At 42.5% G+C, this 18,348-nt stretch overlaps 1 protein-coding gene across 2 annotated transcripts in view; it reads left to right on the top strand.

Annotated features, from left to right (window-relative positions):
- The window catches only part of ADGRD1 (adhesion G protein-coupled receptor D1), a 473,701-nt gene that overhangs the window by 114,837 nt on the left and 340,516 nt on the right, over nucleotides 1-18,348 (top strand). The gene's annotated exons all lie outside the window — the stretch shown is intronic.

The following is an 18,348-nucleotide window of genomic DNA, read 5'->3' as shown; positions in this document are numbered from 1 at the left end:
GACTCTTCTTGACCCTGTGGGCCCTAGCAGGCCAATATGGTCCATGGGCTCTTCTTGGCAAAGATCCTGGAGTGGTTTTCCATTGCTTCTCCAGTGAGTTAAGTCAAACAGAGGTTAAGTGTCTTGTCCGGGGCCGCACAGCGAGTAAGTGTCTGAGGCCAGATTTGAACTCAGGTTCTTCCCGACTCCAGGCCCAGGGTTCTATCCACTGAGCCATCTAGATGACATGAATATACATATGTGTGCATGTGTATATATGCATATTTGTATATAGAATAAGTACACAACGGAGACAAGGTAATTTGGAGGAAAAGTCATAGCAGTGGAGAGAATCAGGAAAGGCTGCTGTAGATGGCCCTTGAACTGAACGGGAATCTGAGAGACAATGATGATGATGACAGGAAGGAGGCACATTCTAGGTTTAGGGAAGAAGCAATGCAAAGTCACAGAAATGGGAAGTGGTAGCATTCGTGAAGATCATTAAAGAGGACAAAGAAAGGGAGAGATGGGACAGCGAGGTGGTACAGTGGTTACAGCACTGACCCAGGAGCCGCAGGGTTCTGAGTTCAAATTCAGCTTTTGATACTTACTAGCACTGTGACCCTTGCCCATAGAGTACATGAAGGAGAAGAACCTGCCGTGTAGTCATATCAAGTGATAGCACTGGTGGCCTGTTAATTCAGTCTCTGAAGGAAAGTCAGCAGGGAAATCATTAACGGGAATGGCCATTGACTGAACCAATTTTTACTTCTCCCAGAGTGCTTAATTATTAAATTCATGTGTTGGGTCTATTGAGCTTAGGAAGCCTGGGATGTTGTGGAGAAAGCATGGCTTTGGAAGTTAGGAGGAAGCTGGGATAGAATCTGGGCTTTGACATTTAGCGTGTAATCTTAAATGAGAGGCTTCACTTCTCTGAGCCTCAATTTCTTAATCTGTAAAATGTGAAAACTAGAGCTTCTGCTATGTATCTTTCAGGGCTGTTGTAAGAAAAACTCTTCATAAACCTTACAGCTCAATAGAAATGGAAATTACTGGTTATAGCAATGGAGATCATGTGATTCTTTGGACCTCTCACTTGAAATAATGTTCCTTCCTCTGGATTCTTGAGCTAATGACTTGCCTCCTCCAGAGCACCCAGCTAGTTACCGTGTGTCTGGGACTTTTTCAGCAATAGGAATGGGATTATGGTGTGTATTAATAACAGCAGCAGTGTACACATATCTATAGAACTTTAAGCAGAGCCATAACTAGGATGGGGAGGCCGGAGCACCATCCCAGGGTGATGACATCTGGAGGTGCACTTCCTTCTGTGTTGGCCTGCTCTTTGTCTTGAAATCCTTTGCTGACTTCATGCTGTATTGTATCACCCCAGAAGAATTCTATCCTCTTTTCAGGGGCTTGTCATCCCCCTCTACCATCTTCCTTTGGTGCCCTTACTCACCTCATTCTGAGTATGGGGGGAGAAGGAGGACTAATCAGCCACACCATGGAGTCCTAGGCCAGACTTTCAGAGGAATGGGATATTCTCTCTCCTTGTTCAATTGTATGCAATGTAAGAAGACATTTTTCTGTCCCCTTCCCTGTTTCAATTGCATTTTCCCTGGAGCACCAGAATTCCTGCTCTGGATTTAAGGTTTACAAAGTGTTTTCTTCACAGTTCTGTGAGGTATATAATGCAAGAGTTATCATCCTTACATTAAAGATGGCTAAAGGGCCAACTATGTACTAGGCACTGTTCTAACAAATAGTTGATTCTCATAACAAGCTTGTGAGGTAGGTGCCATTATTATCCCCAATTCATGGTTGAGGAAACTGAGGCAGACAGAGGTTAAGTGATTTGCCCAGTATCACACAGACAGTAAGCGTCTGAAGGCAGATTTGAACTCGGATCTTTCTGCCTCCAGGTCCAGCACAGTGTCCACTGAACCATCTAACTGCCTCAAGCACATAGCTTGTCCACAGTCACAGAGCTAGGAAATATTGGAGATGTTGGAAGTTGGATTGGAACTCAGGTCTCCAGTGTTTGAGTCACAGCTGCCTCTCCTCTTCAGCAGCAGAACTACTCATGATTATGCCAAGACTGAGTAAAAACCAAACCCTGACCCTTTCTTAGTCTGTGTTCCCCTCAAGAACTTAGGGACTTTGTCATTTTTTTGTTTTATGATTCTTGAAATTATAGTGTTTGGAGCCAAACTGGGGAGAGCTAGAAACAAGTGGGTTGAGTTCTTGTTAGAGGCACTGACTTTTCTGGTGGGGGCCCTGCCCCCAGACTCCTGGCATGGCTATTTCTTATGTGTTTGAAACATTTTTTTTTAACTTCGAAGCCTGACTTTCCTCCACCATCATTCTTTGGTGCACTAGCCAGTCAAAACACACCCACTTTGTCTGCAAACTGACACGCACCCAGGCATGCCTTTCCACAGTGATTTCTGAAGGCTGTTTTTCCCCTGCCCAGCAAGCTTTCATCACCTGACAAACCCCCTTGGCAGGGTCAAAACAATAATGATGGATTCCATCGCCTTTGACAGAGCCGGTGCTGACTGCCTCAAGGGCTAAGCATCCAGGTGAAGTCAGAGTTTCCTTCCTAACCAATCAGCAACCCGTGTATTCTATCTGTTGGCTGCAGCTGTTGGCTACTGTAAGACAACATCTGTCAGCAAGGAGGAAAGAGTTTTTAGGTCAGGCTGATAAAGTAGAAGGTAGGATGGAGAATTAGGTTATTATCTAGCTCTCTGAGGCTTCAGACAGCAAGATGGTGATACCAATCTGGAGGGTCTCAGTGGCACCCAGACTCTGCTATGCTGCTGCCATCAGGGGCCTTGAAATGTTGACATCTTGAGAAGGAAGGAGGCTGTGTGGTGTTATGTAAAGAGGACTGGACTTGGAGTCAGGAGTCTTTGGGCTCCAAGGGAAGAAGTATGCAATAGTAAATAGGGCACAGGACTGGGAGTCAAGAAGACCTGAGTTCAAGTCCAGCTTCAGACACTTCATGGTTTTGTGACCCTGGACAAGTCACCTGGTGTCTTTGTGCCTCAGTTTCCTCATATGTACAATGAGGTAGTTCCTTATAGGGTCCATTATGGCTCTAAGTTTATCATCCAAATACTGGTTACGATGCTTGTGACTTTGTTCCTTCACATCACCCTAGGCCTCAGTTTCCTCATCCATAAAGTGAGAGAGTTGTATTGAATGGCATCTTAGATCTTTTAATAGTGATACAACCCCCTAGAGCCTACTTCCCTATCAGCAAAATAATAATAATGAATATCGATAATATGGATAATAATAGCTGCTGCTTGGGTCTCCTCTTACAAAGAGAATGTAATCTCCTTGAGGGCAGGGGCTATTTTATTATTATTTTTTTTTACTTTGTATCCCTAGGACCTAGCACAAGGCCTGGAAGATTTGTTATTCAGTTGTGTCCAACTCTTTGTGACCCCATTTGGGGTTTTCTTGGCAATGATATTGGAGTGGTTTGCCATTTCCTTCTCCAGCTCATTTTGTGGATGAGGAAACTGAGGCAAACAGGGCAAAGTGACTTGCCCAGGGTCACATAGCTAGTATCTGAGGCCAGATTTGAACTCAGGAAGATGTACTATGGTTCCATCTAGCTGCCCTGGCAGATAGTAAGTGCTTAATAAAGGCTTGTTGGTTGACTTGTAACCTCAACACATTTTATTTTCATATTAGTGGAGTAAGAGATATATCTGTCTGATTTCATTAGCCTGAATAGCTTATGATAAGAAAACTTTCTTTTGATATTGACCAGGAATCAGATTATAATAATGTTAATTTGTGGTTTTCTAAGTCAATATGCAACCTGAAGGGATCCATTTGAGTTTCCCACTGCTGAAATAAACCACTTTGATTTGCATATTAGTAACTGATTCTTAAGAACCATGTGTTGAAATTAAAGTGGAAAAAAAGTTATCCCAAAAGAAGAATTCCCAGACTGGGAACTGCTTAAGGACTTAGCAAGGCTAGCATAGGCTGACCATTTTCTAGATCTAAGGAAAGCATTTCAATCTGTTTCTTGTCACAGCCTGGTTTGGAGTCCAGTCATATTCTCATTAAGCTTGCTAAGACCAGATGGTCTCTGTGTCCCTTACCTGATGTAAATAAGCTATGCATTATTACCTAAATCACAGGGAAGCATTTATGTCGATTTCTAAAACCACCTAATCTTTTTCTCATGGAGTCTACTCTCATGCTCCAAGGAAAGAGGAGGATGAATTATGAAGGTGCTTAAGGTGACCCTTTAATCTCAGTGCCTCTGAGGTATCCAGGAGGAAGAAGGCTTCCATGCCCATATCCATAGAGTACATATTGCAATGGACCGGGGGCATGGTTCTGAGTATCGGTCTCCGTGTTTTGGAATTTGTTTCAGGGGCTTCCCGAGATGTCAGCTGAAGGAATACAATGAGTAGATTTTCTCCTGCTCACATTAGGGGTATGGTTGGGAATGATGATTAATGTGGAGCTAATTTAAGTATGTAGTCATGACAGGGCTGCCAACCCAGAGCATAGATCTCAAGGAATAATAACAGCTTATGTCCACATCTTCTGAGCAGCGGGATGACTTTCCCTCATGGAATCTTTTGCAATCATGACTTGGCTAAAATATAATTGAGAGTGTTACTCCTGTAGTGTGTCACAATTAAGCCTAATGGGGAAAAATGGGATGGCAATTTAGCATCAAATGTAAAGTTCACCCCTTTGTTAAGCAATGCAGAGCCTTGCCAGAAACACAGAGACAATCCCATTGTGTAGGAGTGAGAAATGAGCATACTTTTAGCTGGTTGTCCTGCTCTGGGGTAACCTCAAGCTGCCAGCAACCACACTTGGGATGAACAGCCCATCCTAACAATGGAACAGTTCTGTGGCATTGTTAATGCTGTTAATAGAAACATCCCATGGGCAATCGTTCATAAGCTCCTATTCTCAAAATGGACAAGCAGAACGATGACAAAGGAAATAGAGAATTTCATTAAATGCTTTTGGACTTGTCACAGAGCCGCAGAGGATTTGAACATCACTCATAACAGGACAGCATTGAAGAATTGAAGAAGCTGTGGATACGACAGATGCTGGACAGCTCAGAAGGTTGGCTCTTAGTCGCCATCTTTTCTGAGACTATCAGTTCAGTGAGGCTGCAATTTTTCGTAAAGATTAAACATAGGACACAATAATTTGACCTTGCAGATAGGCGTAAGTCATCTATCAGCCTGCCAGGTTTCACTTAGAATGGCAAAGAGGAAGATGTTTAATTTGAATTTAATTCCATTCCTAGGATCATAGGTTTATTGATTGATCATTCATTCAATCAACAAGTATTTATTAAGTTCCACTATATGCCAGGCATTGTGCTGCAGGCTGGGGCTACAAGCACAAAGAATAAACCAATCCCTACTGGCAGTGAATCTCCATTCTAATGGAGGAGCCACATATGCAAAGCATATGTGGGTATCTGTGCACACATGTCCATGTGTGTATACATGCATATACACACAGCTCCCTCATTTTATACATGAGGAAACAGCTAAGGCTTAAAGATGGTAAAATGCCTTGCCCAGACGAGACATTTAACAGTTACGTGCAAAAATTGGAAATTGAACCTAGTTCTGTGAGCTCCTTAAAAACAGGAGATGTTTTCTGCCTTTCTGGTACACAGTGGGCTTTTAATAAACACTAATTAACTGACTGACTTTAAGTCCAATACTCCATCCAATAAGCTATAGCAGCTTCTTATCTAATTCAATTAAATCCAATTCAACTCAACAAATATTTATTAAATATCTACTATAATCAGTTGTTGTAGGTGCATTCTTCTGCTTGGGGATAGAATTCAACACCAAAGTAACTAATAGCAAAATATACACCCAATAATGCAAAGGATTTTCAGGACTGAGAAAATGGAATGACTTGGAATGGGGTAGAGGGATTGGGAAAGGCTTCATTAGGAGGAGTCACTTGAGTTGTTCTTTGAAAGAAGCTAGAGAGTCTGTCTACCAGGAAGAGGTGAAGAGGTGAGAATGTTAAAGCTGGAAGGACCTTCCGGGGTTAATTACTCAATCCTCCTCATTTTGAGGAAATTGAGGTCCAGAGAGAGGAAGGGACTTGTCTGAGGTTACAGGCATTGAGTGGAAAAGCTGTGTTTATTTACTGCTAACCCAGCCCTCATCCCACTCTACTATCCTCCCCATTGGTTCTTAGAACATTATCTCTTAACTCCACTTCCCAAACTTTGCCCAGAGTTGAAAGGTATTCTGGAAGTGAGCATTGAATTCCATGGCTCCCCTCAAATTATTACGGTGCCCCATGCCACCTGGCATGCTTTTCCCTAGGAGTTTTGCAGCTGGTCTTTTCACGTCCCTTTCTGATATTGCTCTATCAGCACAGATGCCTGAGACAACAAATAACTTTGAGATATCTCCCTGGTGTACAAAATGCAATTGTGCTCTGTTGTGTGCAAGAGTGTAATTTGGCGCATTTTCCTTTGAAATGGCATTAAAAAAACTTTAAGATAAGGTAAATGAGTGTCATGGAGAGTCATCAATACAGCCCATTCTTTTCCCGTTTCATACAAGTTTCCCATCAATGGAGCCATTTTTTAGGCAGCTGTGGCTTATTGCAGTTATAATTAATAGTCTGCAGGTGTTTCTCCTCCAGTCCTTGTATTTCCTCTATGTTTTATTCTTGCAGATGCTGTTATAAGCTCATAAGAACATTGTCACCCAAAGAGCTCAGCCTGCTCAAAGTTTTGTGGTTTACTGGTTTGGGTTTTTCATTCTTTTAGGATAATAACTTGAGGGGACATCAGAAGTCATTCCCCTTTTATCTTACAGAAGAGGAAACTGAGGTCCAAAGAAGTGAAGAGGCTTGCTCAACGCCCCCTAGGTAGTCAGCTAGAGGCAGAATTTGGATGCTAAGCCAGTGCCATTTGCATTATCATCACCATAACCACCATCATCATCACCAAAGATCTGGAAAGAAAAAAACATAAAAGTAGGAAAGGCAGCCAGGAGCCCAGGCACAAGCACGTAGTTGAGTCAACCTGTGTTAGTTACCATGTGGGTTGAGGTCACCACGATGCAGTGGGGAAAGCCCACCCCTCACTGGTTGTCTTGTAGTTACATGATGCCACCTGGAGGATCAAAAGAGAGGCAGCTAGAAGATGTCTCTCTCTCTCTCTCTCTCTCTCTCTCTCTCTCTCTCTCTCTCTTTTCAGCCAAAGACAAGGTTTATTAAAGATCCGCCATATTGCCAAACTCTTGAGGAATCTGAGAGTCTGTGAGGTATTGGCTAGATTCTAAGAATCTGAGCAGTGGCTAGATTTTGAGAATCTAAGCACCTTAATGGAGACAAGATGGACCTTATATACAGAAAGACTGTGGGAGGGACCTAGGAGTGGCCAATGATGTCTCTCTTTTTAATGGGCACTTTGCTCTCAACCTTCCCCCTGCCCCTTATGCCCCACCCACTGTCACAGGGCAGCAAAGGACCAGTGGACCCAGTGAAGGTTTTCTGTGTTGTAACATAGTGATTAATCCTTTCATCTCAGGGCTACAACATGGACAGAAATAGCCAGATTGCTCATCATCTTTGACACTCCCAAATGCTACATCACCATTTCTGTGGAATCCCCAGAAGTTTCTAGGAGATTTCTGGGGCAACCTTCCCAAGATTGCTCCTATTGGCTAATTCAACTTTTGCTACATGTACATAGTATTTACAATCAGCTTGGCAGGAGTTTTGAGAGTCAGGCAGGCAGTGAATGAACATTCATTAAGCACCTACCATGTACCAGCCGCTGGGCCTGGACGCACAAGTAAAGGGAAGAGACAGTCCCTGCTTTCAAGGAACTCATAGTTCAATGGGGGAGACCACATACAAACAGCTATGTATAAACATGCTATGCCCAGGATAAATTGGAAATAATCTATAAAGGAAAGGCAGGAGAATTTAGGGGAATCAAGAAAGGCTTCCTGTGTTGACCTTTTCAGTTCCAGAGGTCCAGATATTCTGGTTTAAGTGAGTAGAGGTAACTGGTAGCCAGTGGAGTTTCTTCATTAGAAAAGATGACAACCAACAGGGAGATGGCTGGGAATTGTTTAGACAGCGAAGAAGCAAGGTGAAATGTGGCCATTGTATTTGGACCTACAATGTCCTGATATTAAGTATCAGCCTCCTAAGAGATTGTAATAATAGTTTTAAGCTAATTAAGCTATTAAACCCTATTTTAAATCAAAGCAAAACAAAACAAAAAGAAAGGCTTCCTGTACGAGGTAAACTTTTAGCTGGGACTTGAAGAAAGGCCAGGGCTTTCTTCAGGTGGAGGTGAGGAGGGAGAGAATTCTAGGCACGGGGAACTGACAGTGAGAATACTATTGTTCATAGGTATTCTCTTATCTGCTGCTTGCCAGAACACTGCGGGGTAAATACTGCACTTATGGTTTCCCTTTTACAGATGAGGAGACAGAAGATTAGAGGAGCATAATGCCTTTCTGGAGTCCACAGCTGATCAGGTTGAGGGCCACAGCCCACAGTTAGTAGTCAATGTCCAGCGGAGACTCAAACTTAGGGCTTCTGACTCCAAATCTGGGGCTTCATCCAGTGTGCCGCACACTCTCTCATTTGTAGGATCATTAAAGATGACTAAAATTTCATTTCGTGGTGCGGATGTGTCCTCTGGAATTCATTCATCTGTTTAGGACAAAGAGTTTGAAGGAAAGAGGGCTATTCTTGAGCACACAATTGCTATTTCTGCTTTCTTTAATGGGGAAGGGGGAGTAGAACCCAGGATGATGCAGTGTCACCCGACGATGCTTTTTAGAGCTTCTGTTTTTTTTTTAAACTTCTTGGGATACTTGGCCCACCTCTGACGGGTGCTGTTTATGTTTTTCTCTCTTCAGAGACACGTAGAATGGCTGTTCTTTGCCACGGATGTTCCCATGGCTGGGAACATGAGCCATGATTGGGCACTGCAGCCAGGAAACTTTTTAATTCTTGAAGCAAATGCCATGCCATCCACCTAGACTGGATAAATGGACATGAGGGGTCAAAGAGGAGAAAGAGGCATGCTTGTACAGGCTGGGAAGGATGCTGTAGTGCTTACCTTGACTCCAGGAAGCTTTTAGCCTCTCTCCTCTCCAAACGACCCTTCACTCTGCCACCAGAGAAGTCTCCCCTAAACTCGGGGCTCATAGGATTCAAGAACTGGAAGGGATTACAGGGGGTCACCAAATCTAAAACCTGCCTAAAGCATGAATCCTGTCTTCAATTTCTCTGATAAATGATCATCCAGCCTTCTGTGGAAGAGCTCTAGGGATAGATGGATAAGGAAATACAACATTTATAAAGCACTTCCCATGCGACAGGTATTGTGCTAAGTCCTGGGAATACACATATAAGCAAGAGGGCTCCCTGCCCTCAGAGGGATTATATTCTAACAGGGCAAGACAATATATAAACGAGAGCTGGAAGAGGAGAGAGAAGGGTAAGGGGAGCAGAGCTGCTGGAGAGAATGCTGGAGAAGAGGCTCCCAGTGAAGCTGGGAGCATGGTCAGCATGATCAGGGCACCCTGTGAAATGATTCAGTGATAAGGGAAATGAGGATGGTGAAGGGTAGCTATGTGATGTTGTATACATAATGTGCTGGGCTTAAAGTCAGGGAGAGCTGTATTTAAATCCTACCTCAGACACTAGCTTTGTGATCCTGGGCAAGTTACCTCAGTCCTCTAAGCCTCAGTTTCCTCAGTTGTAAAAAGGAGTTTGGACTCAACAATGTGTCTATTTTCCCTTTCAGCCCTAAATCTGTGATCCTATGGGCCTTGAATTCTTGTTCTACAAGGACTGGTTGAAGGAATTGGACATGTTTACTCTGGAAAAGAGGGGATGAAGGGAGGATGTGAAAGCTGTCCTCAGGTGTTTGAAGAACCATCGTGGAGAAAAGGGAATAGATTGCTTTTGTTTGGCCCAAGAAGGCAGAACCAATAGCAAAGGGAGGAATTTATAAAGGGGCTTGTTTAGACTTGAGGTTGGGAAAAACCTCTTAACAAGGAGAGCCATAGGGTAGCTAGGTGGCATAGTAGATGGAGCACTGACCCTGGAGTCAGGAGGACCTGAGTTCAAATCCAGCCTCAAACCAAACACTTGACACTTACTAGTGGTGTGACCCTGGGCAAGTCACTTAAACCCAATTGCCTAAAAACAAACAAACAAACAAATAAACAAACAAACAAAAAACCAAGGAGAGCCATCAGAAAGTGGAATAGGTTTCCTGGAGAGGAGGTGGGCTCCCCCTCCTTGGAGATCTTTGAGCAGAGGCTGGACAGACCACTTGGTGAATATGTTATAGTAAGGATTCCTTAGAGGGCAGCTTGGTGGCACCATGGTGCCTACAGTGCAGGGATTGGAATCAGGAATACTTATCTTCCTGAGTTCAAATCCAGCCTCAGACACTTACTAGCTGTGTGACCCTGGGAAAATCATGTCACCCTGTTTGCCTCAGTTTCCTCATCTGTAAAATAAGCTGGAGAAAGAAATGGCAAACCATTCCAGTATCTCCGCTAGGAAAACCCCAAAGGGGTCATGAAGTGTCCAACGTGATTGAAAAACAACTAAACCATAACAATAGGAATTCCTTTGGTATATGGATTGCACTAAATGACCACTGATATTCTTTTTAACTCTTAGATTCGGCAATTATTAGATTCTGCAATTCTTAGATTCCAAGTTCATTGCTTTTCCCACAGACCCCTGCTGACTCTTTATGAAATCTCTATGTTGAGTGGAGGTTGCTGGTATATGGTCCCTGATGGAAATACCCTGTGATCACCTCATCATTTGAGAGCATTTGTTTGGTCTGGGTCTTCCATCATCCATGCCTATGGAGCCGTTTCAATCGGCTATGTGTCTCTACTGGAATGATGATGTCTTAGTCATAGTTGGTGAGCATTTAGAGGCAGGTAACTATTGGAGAAATGCATAGCATCAAGATGGAGCTGTCTAGAGAATGGCTAATGGATAGGGTTATAAATATATTAGTTCCTGGACTGCAGCTAAAGCCTTGCGGGAATGAGCATGATTTTTCGCCCTGCACCCACACCCACATCTGGCTGCTTCTACATAGCTGACACCATAAATGCTGGGTCAAGGAGACAACCAGTGTCTTGAACCCTGGAGAATATTCATAAATGATTACTGAACTGATTTGGAGTGTCTGGAGCATGTGGAAACCTTTGGCCAATATCTTGGTGCAGATATCAACGCTCTTCTTGGCTCAAGGAGACTCATAGAATGTTAGAGCTGGAAGGCCCCTCATAGACCATCTGGTTCAATTCATACCTGGGCAAGAATCCCTTATACAAGAATCCTGGAGAAATAGTCTCTGGGGCTCTCTCAGCCTCAGTTTCCTCATCTGTAAAATGGGGATAATAACAACAGTTGTGAGGACAAAATAAGATAACATTTGTAAAACACGTACACAGTGCCTGGTGTGTAGTAGACACTATATAAATATCAGTTCTTCTTAATTATTATGAAGATTTTAGAGAGGCAGCCTAGTTTATTCTGTCAAGTCTTCCATCCTTCCAAGGAAGTTCCCCTCACTCCCCTCTGCCCCTCCAATGATCTTCCAACCTTGTGGGAAGAATTTCCAAGGTAGATTTGGGAAGTTATAGAGGAGATAATTGCATAGGGAAGGTGGTTGAATGAGATCAGAGGCCTCCTGAATCACATTAAACCATAATTAAAATGTAATTTATTTAAGAGGGCAGCTAGGGGGTGTAGTAGATAGAGTCTTGGGTCAGGAAGACCTGATTTCAAATCTGGCTTTAGATACTTACTAGCTTGGTGGCCCCGGGCAAGTCTCTTGACCCTGTTTGCCTCAGTTTCTTCATCTGTAAAATGAACTGAGGAAGGAAATATCAAACTACTCTAGTATCTCTCCCAAGAAAACCCTAGATGGTGTCATGAAGAGCCAGACTGAACTGAGAAATGGTTGAATAAAATTCATTTAAAATGTAATTGCAATTAAAATGTAAATAACAAAATAAATAAAAACATGGTAGAAAATATTAACATAAGGTTTTCTAAGTCAATCTGCAGCCCACAGGGATCCTTTTATACAGTTCAGTGGTCCTGGTTTCTATTTGAGTCTGACAGCATTGGATTAAATGACTTTTAAGGTGTCTTTTAGCTCTGAGTTTCTATAATTCCATGTTGGTCTTTTTCCCTCCAGAATAGTGCATAATACCCAAGGGTGATTTATCTTTGATGTTGGTCCTTTGTCACTCGCAGTAAAGGCCCCCAACTTAGATTTTCAACAGGATTAGCTTTCAATTCAATTGAACAAATATTAATAATCCCCCTACTATGCACCAGGCTTCATGTCTAGTGCTAGGGATACAATATAAAACTAAAAATTATCCTTGTCCTCCAGAAGCACCTGCTCTACTGGGGTGACGTAATTTACATACGGGTAATTAGGTACAGGAATAGAAAAAAATTTAAAGATGAAGGGGGCTTTAACACCTGGGTAGTGGGTATCAGGAAAAGTCTAGTGTATGGGCTTGCACCTGAGATGTACTTTTAAATGACCTAGGGATTCCATTGTGTGAGGAGATAATATGGAATCCAGATATCAGGGATAATCTGGGCAAAGACATGGTGGTGGTAGATGAAATGTGTACGGGGAATGTTTAGGAGATCAGTTTGACTGGAATGAAGAGTACATGAAAGGCAGTAATGGGAAATAATATTCGAAAGGTAAGTGGAAACTATATTGTGGAAGGTTTTATATGCCAGGATGAGAATTTTATATTTTTCATAGAGACAATAGGGATCCATTGAAGAATTCTGAGTAGAACAGTGACATGGTCAGGTTTGTATTTTAGGAATATCAACTCTTGGCAAATGAATGGAAGATAGATTCGAGAAAGGAGGGACTGGAAGCAGAGAGACCAAGTAGGAGGCTATTACAATAGTCTAGGAGAGAAGTGATGAGTTCTTGATGTTAGAGAGAAGCTATATGAGTGGAGAAAAAGGGTCATTATTGAGAGAGAATGAGAGGGAGAGGGAGAAAGAGAGAGAGAAGGGGGATAAGGGAGATGGGAGAGGAGAGAAAAAGAAATGTTATGAAAGGAGAATAAACAATTTTTGACAATTAATTTAATATGGGGAGAGAGAAAAATTAACAATGACCCCAAGGTTGTGAAATTGGGTGCCTGGATCATGGTTATTGCTCAGTAGCTATGGGAAAGTTTTCAAGAAGGATTTTTTTTGGGGGGGAGGGGAATATTGGTTATAGCTAAGTCCTGTTTAGTTCAAATAATGAATTCCATTGAGTGGAGGTAAGTATTCTAATTTGCATTCTCTGAAGTTATAATTATGTAAAATACGGTAATTGGTTCCAGCCCAAAGGAAATTTACAGTGAGAATTCAAAAACTTAGACCATTTCAGGGGATTCATTATTCTCACTAATCTGGACCTAGTTTTTGGTCATGTTGATTTTAAGGTGCCTATAGGATATTGAAGTAGAAAGTCCACAGGGCATCATTGGGGAAAAGACATTAGAAGTCAGAGGGCATGGATTTGGATTCCACCTGTGCTTTAGAGAAAGCTCTTTCAGGAGAATGGCAGAGGTGGAGGCCAGAATACAAGAAAAGCAGGATCCCTTAGCAGGTAATTGAGCTACCCTACATTAATAGTTCACTTTGTTTATGTGTAATCCTTGTTCCAAAGTCCACTGGTGCTGGACTTTCTCCATATTGGTAGAGATGAATGCCCTATCCTTCACAAAGGGCTAGTGGACTTGATTCAAGAGCTCAAGCTTTCACCAGTCCCCACAGAGGCCCCTTTGGGGACTCTTCAGATTTTGACTCTTCTTGACTCTTTAAGCATGAGTCGCCTTGGATACTCTTGATTTCCAGATTTAAGAGAGAAAAGATGGAAGAGGTCAACCCTGCTTAATGTTGCTGAAGGAAAAAACTCTGGGAAGACATGAGTGAAGCAGGTAGTCTCCATCATGTTCCTGTACCAGTTTGTTGCCCTAGAGACTTCAGAGAATTTCCACTTGGATGAGATCTAGGACATCTCTCTTGGTTGAGCTGAGTTACCTCATTCCCAATGGGAGAGTGCCTTTACTTTGTATGGTCTGGTATATGTTCTCCTATGTTTACCTTCTCTGATTTCTGTTTTGCTACAGATTTGGATAAATGGGTTTCTTTGATATTCTCTATGTGGAACTGGTATTTGGTGGGAAAGGAGTCAAGCCTTAGATGTAGAGCTTGGGATCCCCCTTCCAACCGGAAATGACAAAGCAACTAAAAGTTAACTTGAACCCAATCAAATTCTCTAATCAAACTATTCTTAACTATTGGAGCAGATAGATATATTTCCAGCTCAGCAATGCCCCCTCTCACTGAGGAGAGTAGGATGACCTCTGGCCCCAACCTCCTGCTTTCCTCCTGACAGGAATGAAAGTGTCTCTTGGAGAAGGGTGGAGGGAGGAGAGGCTAGAGATGTCTGCCTTCTTCGAGTCACACAAGGACAGCATCCTCACCACATGTGGGGCCAACTCCTTTTGCTTACATATACTCTGTCTTACATATACTTCTCTCTCTTTTCCCTTCTCTTCTCTCTTTCCTCTCCCATCTTTCTCCCCTTTCTTTTCTCTCTCTCCTCCCCATCTCCTCTTTCTCTCTGTCTCTCCTCTCTCTCTGTCTCTTCTCTCTCTCTCTCTCTGCTTTGCTATTTATGTAATTCTCCTATTCCCCCTACCATAAACTCGAAAGCTGAGGCTATATTTTAGACCTGCCTCTGCCCCAAGCTCATTCTGCATCCATGGGGGAGTTAGGTGGTGGAGGGAAGAGATAGTGAGGAATGGGAGACAGGGTGGTTCAATGGAAGCAGCAGAGAATATGGGTTCTGATCCTGCTTCTGATGCTTCCTACCTGTGTGATGTTGGGTGTGGTGGGCCAGGATGTTGGTGTAGCTGGGGAGGTGTTAGTTAACCTCTCACACTCCCAGAACATCAGCCGGGACCACAACAAAGCTGCGATGAGGACCTAACTTGGCCCCTAAGGAGGTTGTCCCAGGACTCTTTGGCAATAGGAGGATGACAGTCATTTTTAGGACTTTGGTGAGGAGCTCCTGAGACTGCAAAAAAGCCCATCATTGATTCCTTTTTAACCTTCTTATCTGGGCTTTTATTTTTTATTAAAATAATCTTCAGGACTGCTTTGAAACACCTTGAAAACTGCTTCTACCTGAGGCTTTTGGAATATAATTTTAGTAAAAGGATTATTTATCCAAACCCTTAGGCCCTGGGTGATCCATTGCATCCAATAGTTAATAGCAATCTGGTCATTGACAGATAAGTTACCCTCAGTTAAATGAGCCTCAGTTCCCCCTCAGTAAATCGAAGGGTTGGCCACATGGTCTATGAAGTTCCATTCAGTTCTAATTCTGTGATCCTAAGCTTGGGGTCCATTGTGTCCAAGCTGAGGTCTAAGCTACCCCTCTGTATAACGAGGACAAAACCACTTTGTATGTGGAATCCTAGGTTTAAAGCTGGAAGGCCCCATCGAAGTCATCAAATCCAATCCTCCCATTTGACAAATGAGGAAACTGAGGACCAGACAGGCAAATTCATGAATTACCCAAGGTTAAACATCTGGTCATTGTCTAAGGTTTCTTCTCCATTTGGAATTATGTGGATCTATGATTCTATGACTTTGTCTTGTTCATTTTTTTATATCCTTTTCTTAGACCTGGTACCCAGTAGTCCAACCAAACAAGCAATCAACAAAGATTTATTAAATGCCTTGGACAAGTCATTCAACTCCAGGCTTCAGTTTATGGTTGTTGTTGTTTAGTCATTTCAGTCGTTATCTGACTCTTCATGACCCCATTTGTATTTTTTTGATAAAGATGTTGGAGAGGTTTGCCATTTCTTTTTCCTGCTCATTTTACAGATGAAGAAACTGAGACAAAGAGGGTTAAGTGACTTATCCAGAGTCACACAGCTAATAAATGTCTGAGGCCGGATTTGAACTCAGGAAGATGCCTTTCTGACTTTAGGCCTGACTCTCTATCCACTGTGCCGCCTAGGCCTCAGTTTACTCACCTATAAAATGAGAAGGTTGGCCAGATGGCCTCTGTGGTCCCTTCCAGGGTCTGTGACCCTGATATGGGCACCATGCTAGGCTCTGGGATACAGACAATAATGAAATATCCTTGTTCTTAAGGAGTTTACGTTTGGTAAGGGGAAATAGTGCCTGCATATTTGCACACGCAGAAGATTACTTGCAAATACACACAACATTTACATATTTGATAGAAGGCAACTTGAGGAGGGTGGTTGTAAAAAGGGGAAGATAAGGAAAGGCCTCACACAGCAGGCAGATGTGCTTTGAAGGGACCTAGGAATTCTAAGAGGCAGAGGTTAAGGAGGGAGAGCATGCCAGACCCAGAGGACAGTCAGTACTATTAATTGCATTGAATGCCTGACTACAAAACCCTGGCGAAATGCTCAGATCCCTGTGAATGCGGGTGTCTAAGTAAGAGGGGAAGCCACCTAAAGTCAGGATGCTGGGCTCTTCTCTATTAAACTAACTGGCTCTGTCAGGGCTTGACATTCTTTTTAATGAATTTGTCTAGTGCCTTGTCAAAGGAGCTTACAAAACAGCATGCTGGACTGACCACTCAATACAACCACTTCCAGAAGCAACAGGCTTTTCCAAGTCCTTTGTCAGAATTGTGTAAGCATCAAGGAGAGCTTTGTTACTGACTACCACCAGCTCTATAAAAATGAAAGGAAGGAGTGTGGCATGATTGAATGACTGTCTGCCCTGATAAAAAAAAATGAACCCCTTGGACAATTAGGGAGACCTTCAACAAACCAATGCAAGGTGACAGGTATTTACTTCTAACCTGCTATGTGAAAGCCCCGTAACCCATCTCCGGGTGGGAAATAAAGATGTTTGTTAATAATAACTGATATTGACATAACACTTTAAGGTTTGAAAAACACCTTTTATGCACTATCCTGTTTCATCCCTGGCAGGTAGGTGGCTTAGTGGATAGACCGATGGGTCTGAAGTGAAGAAGACTTGAGTTCAAATTCAGCAGACACTTACTAGCTGTGTGACCCTGAGCAAGTTACTTCACCTTGTTTGCCTCAGTTTCCTCATCTATAGAATGAGCAGGAGAGGGAAATGGCAATCCAGTATCTTTGCCCAGAAAACTCTAAATGGGGTTACAAAGAGTCAGACACGACTGAAATGACTGAACAACAACAATTTTATCCCTAGGAAAAAAAACTTGGGAAGAAAAAACTGCAAGGTATCATGATAATTTTTATAGGTGAGGAAACTGAGGCTTAGACAAGGGACTTTAACCAGGTTCAACCACTAGGAATGTCTGAGGTGGGATTCCAACCCAGGTTTTCCTACTCCAAATTTATTTAGCACTGGAGTTGCCTTTTAAGACTATGGCCCTGCCCTCAAGACACTTACAGTCTAACCAGGGAGTAGGATGCATGCAGTCCAAGGCAGAATAGGTAGCCCTGGGTTTGAAGTATAGTAATAATAATGACATCTAACATTTATATAGCGCCTCCTACTAGCCAGGCACTGTGCTGCTAGCTCATTTGATCCTCACAACAACTTTGGGAGCTAGGTACTGTTATTATCCTCATTTTACAGATGAAGAAACTGAGGCAAACAGGTTAAATAACTTGCCCACTACTACACAGTCAGTAAGTGTGTGAGGCTAGATTTGAACTCAGGTCTTCTTGACTCCAGGCCTAAAGCTTTATTCACTGTAGCACCACCAAGCGGCTCCTGTTCCCAGTACCTACTTTGATTTGTACTATGATTGTGAGTAAATCACTCAATCTCCAAGAGTCTTATTTCCCTAATTTGTAAAATGGTGCTAATAATACCTATAGTACCTGCCTTGGAGGTTGTTGTGAAGAAAATGGCTAATGAAATTGAAAGCAATACATACACATGTAGGATTGTTATCACAAGGGACTTGGAGGTTTCTGACGTAGGAGAGGTGGGTGGAGAGGGGTCAGAGGTAGAGGATTTAGGGAATAGTTTTTAATCCTATTATAGATAATACATTCTTGATCTAGACCAGAGCTTCCCAAATTTATGTGGCCTACGGCCCCCTTTTAAAAAAAATTACTTAACACCCCCCTTTTTTGTTTAACCCTTTAATGGTTTTTTTTCAAAATTTGTGTCATTTTAAAAAGATATATTTTTTAAAATGATGCATCTTAAATTTGATAATTTATTATAAATTTGTGGGTTTTTTTCCTGCATTGAAATTTTGATGGT

The sequence above is a fragment of the Vombatus ursinus genome, unplaced genomic scaffold (genome assembly GCF_900497805.2).
Source record: "Vombatus ursinus unplaced genomic scaffold, bare-nosed wombat genome assembly UNPS02014935.1, whole genome shotgun sequence".
NCBI lineage: Eukaryota > Metazoa > Chordata > Mammalia > Diprotodontia > Vombatidae > Vombatus > Vombatus ursinus.
This window is presented reverse-complemented; position numbering and strand designations above follow the sequence as displayed.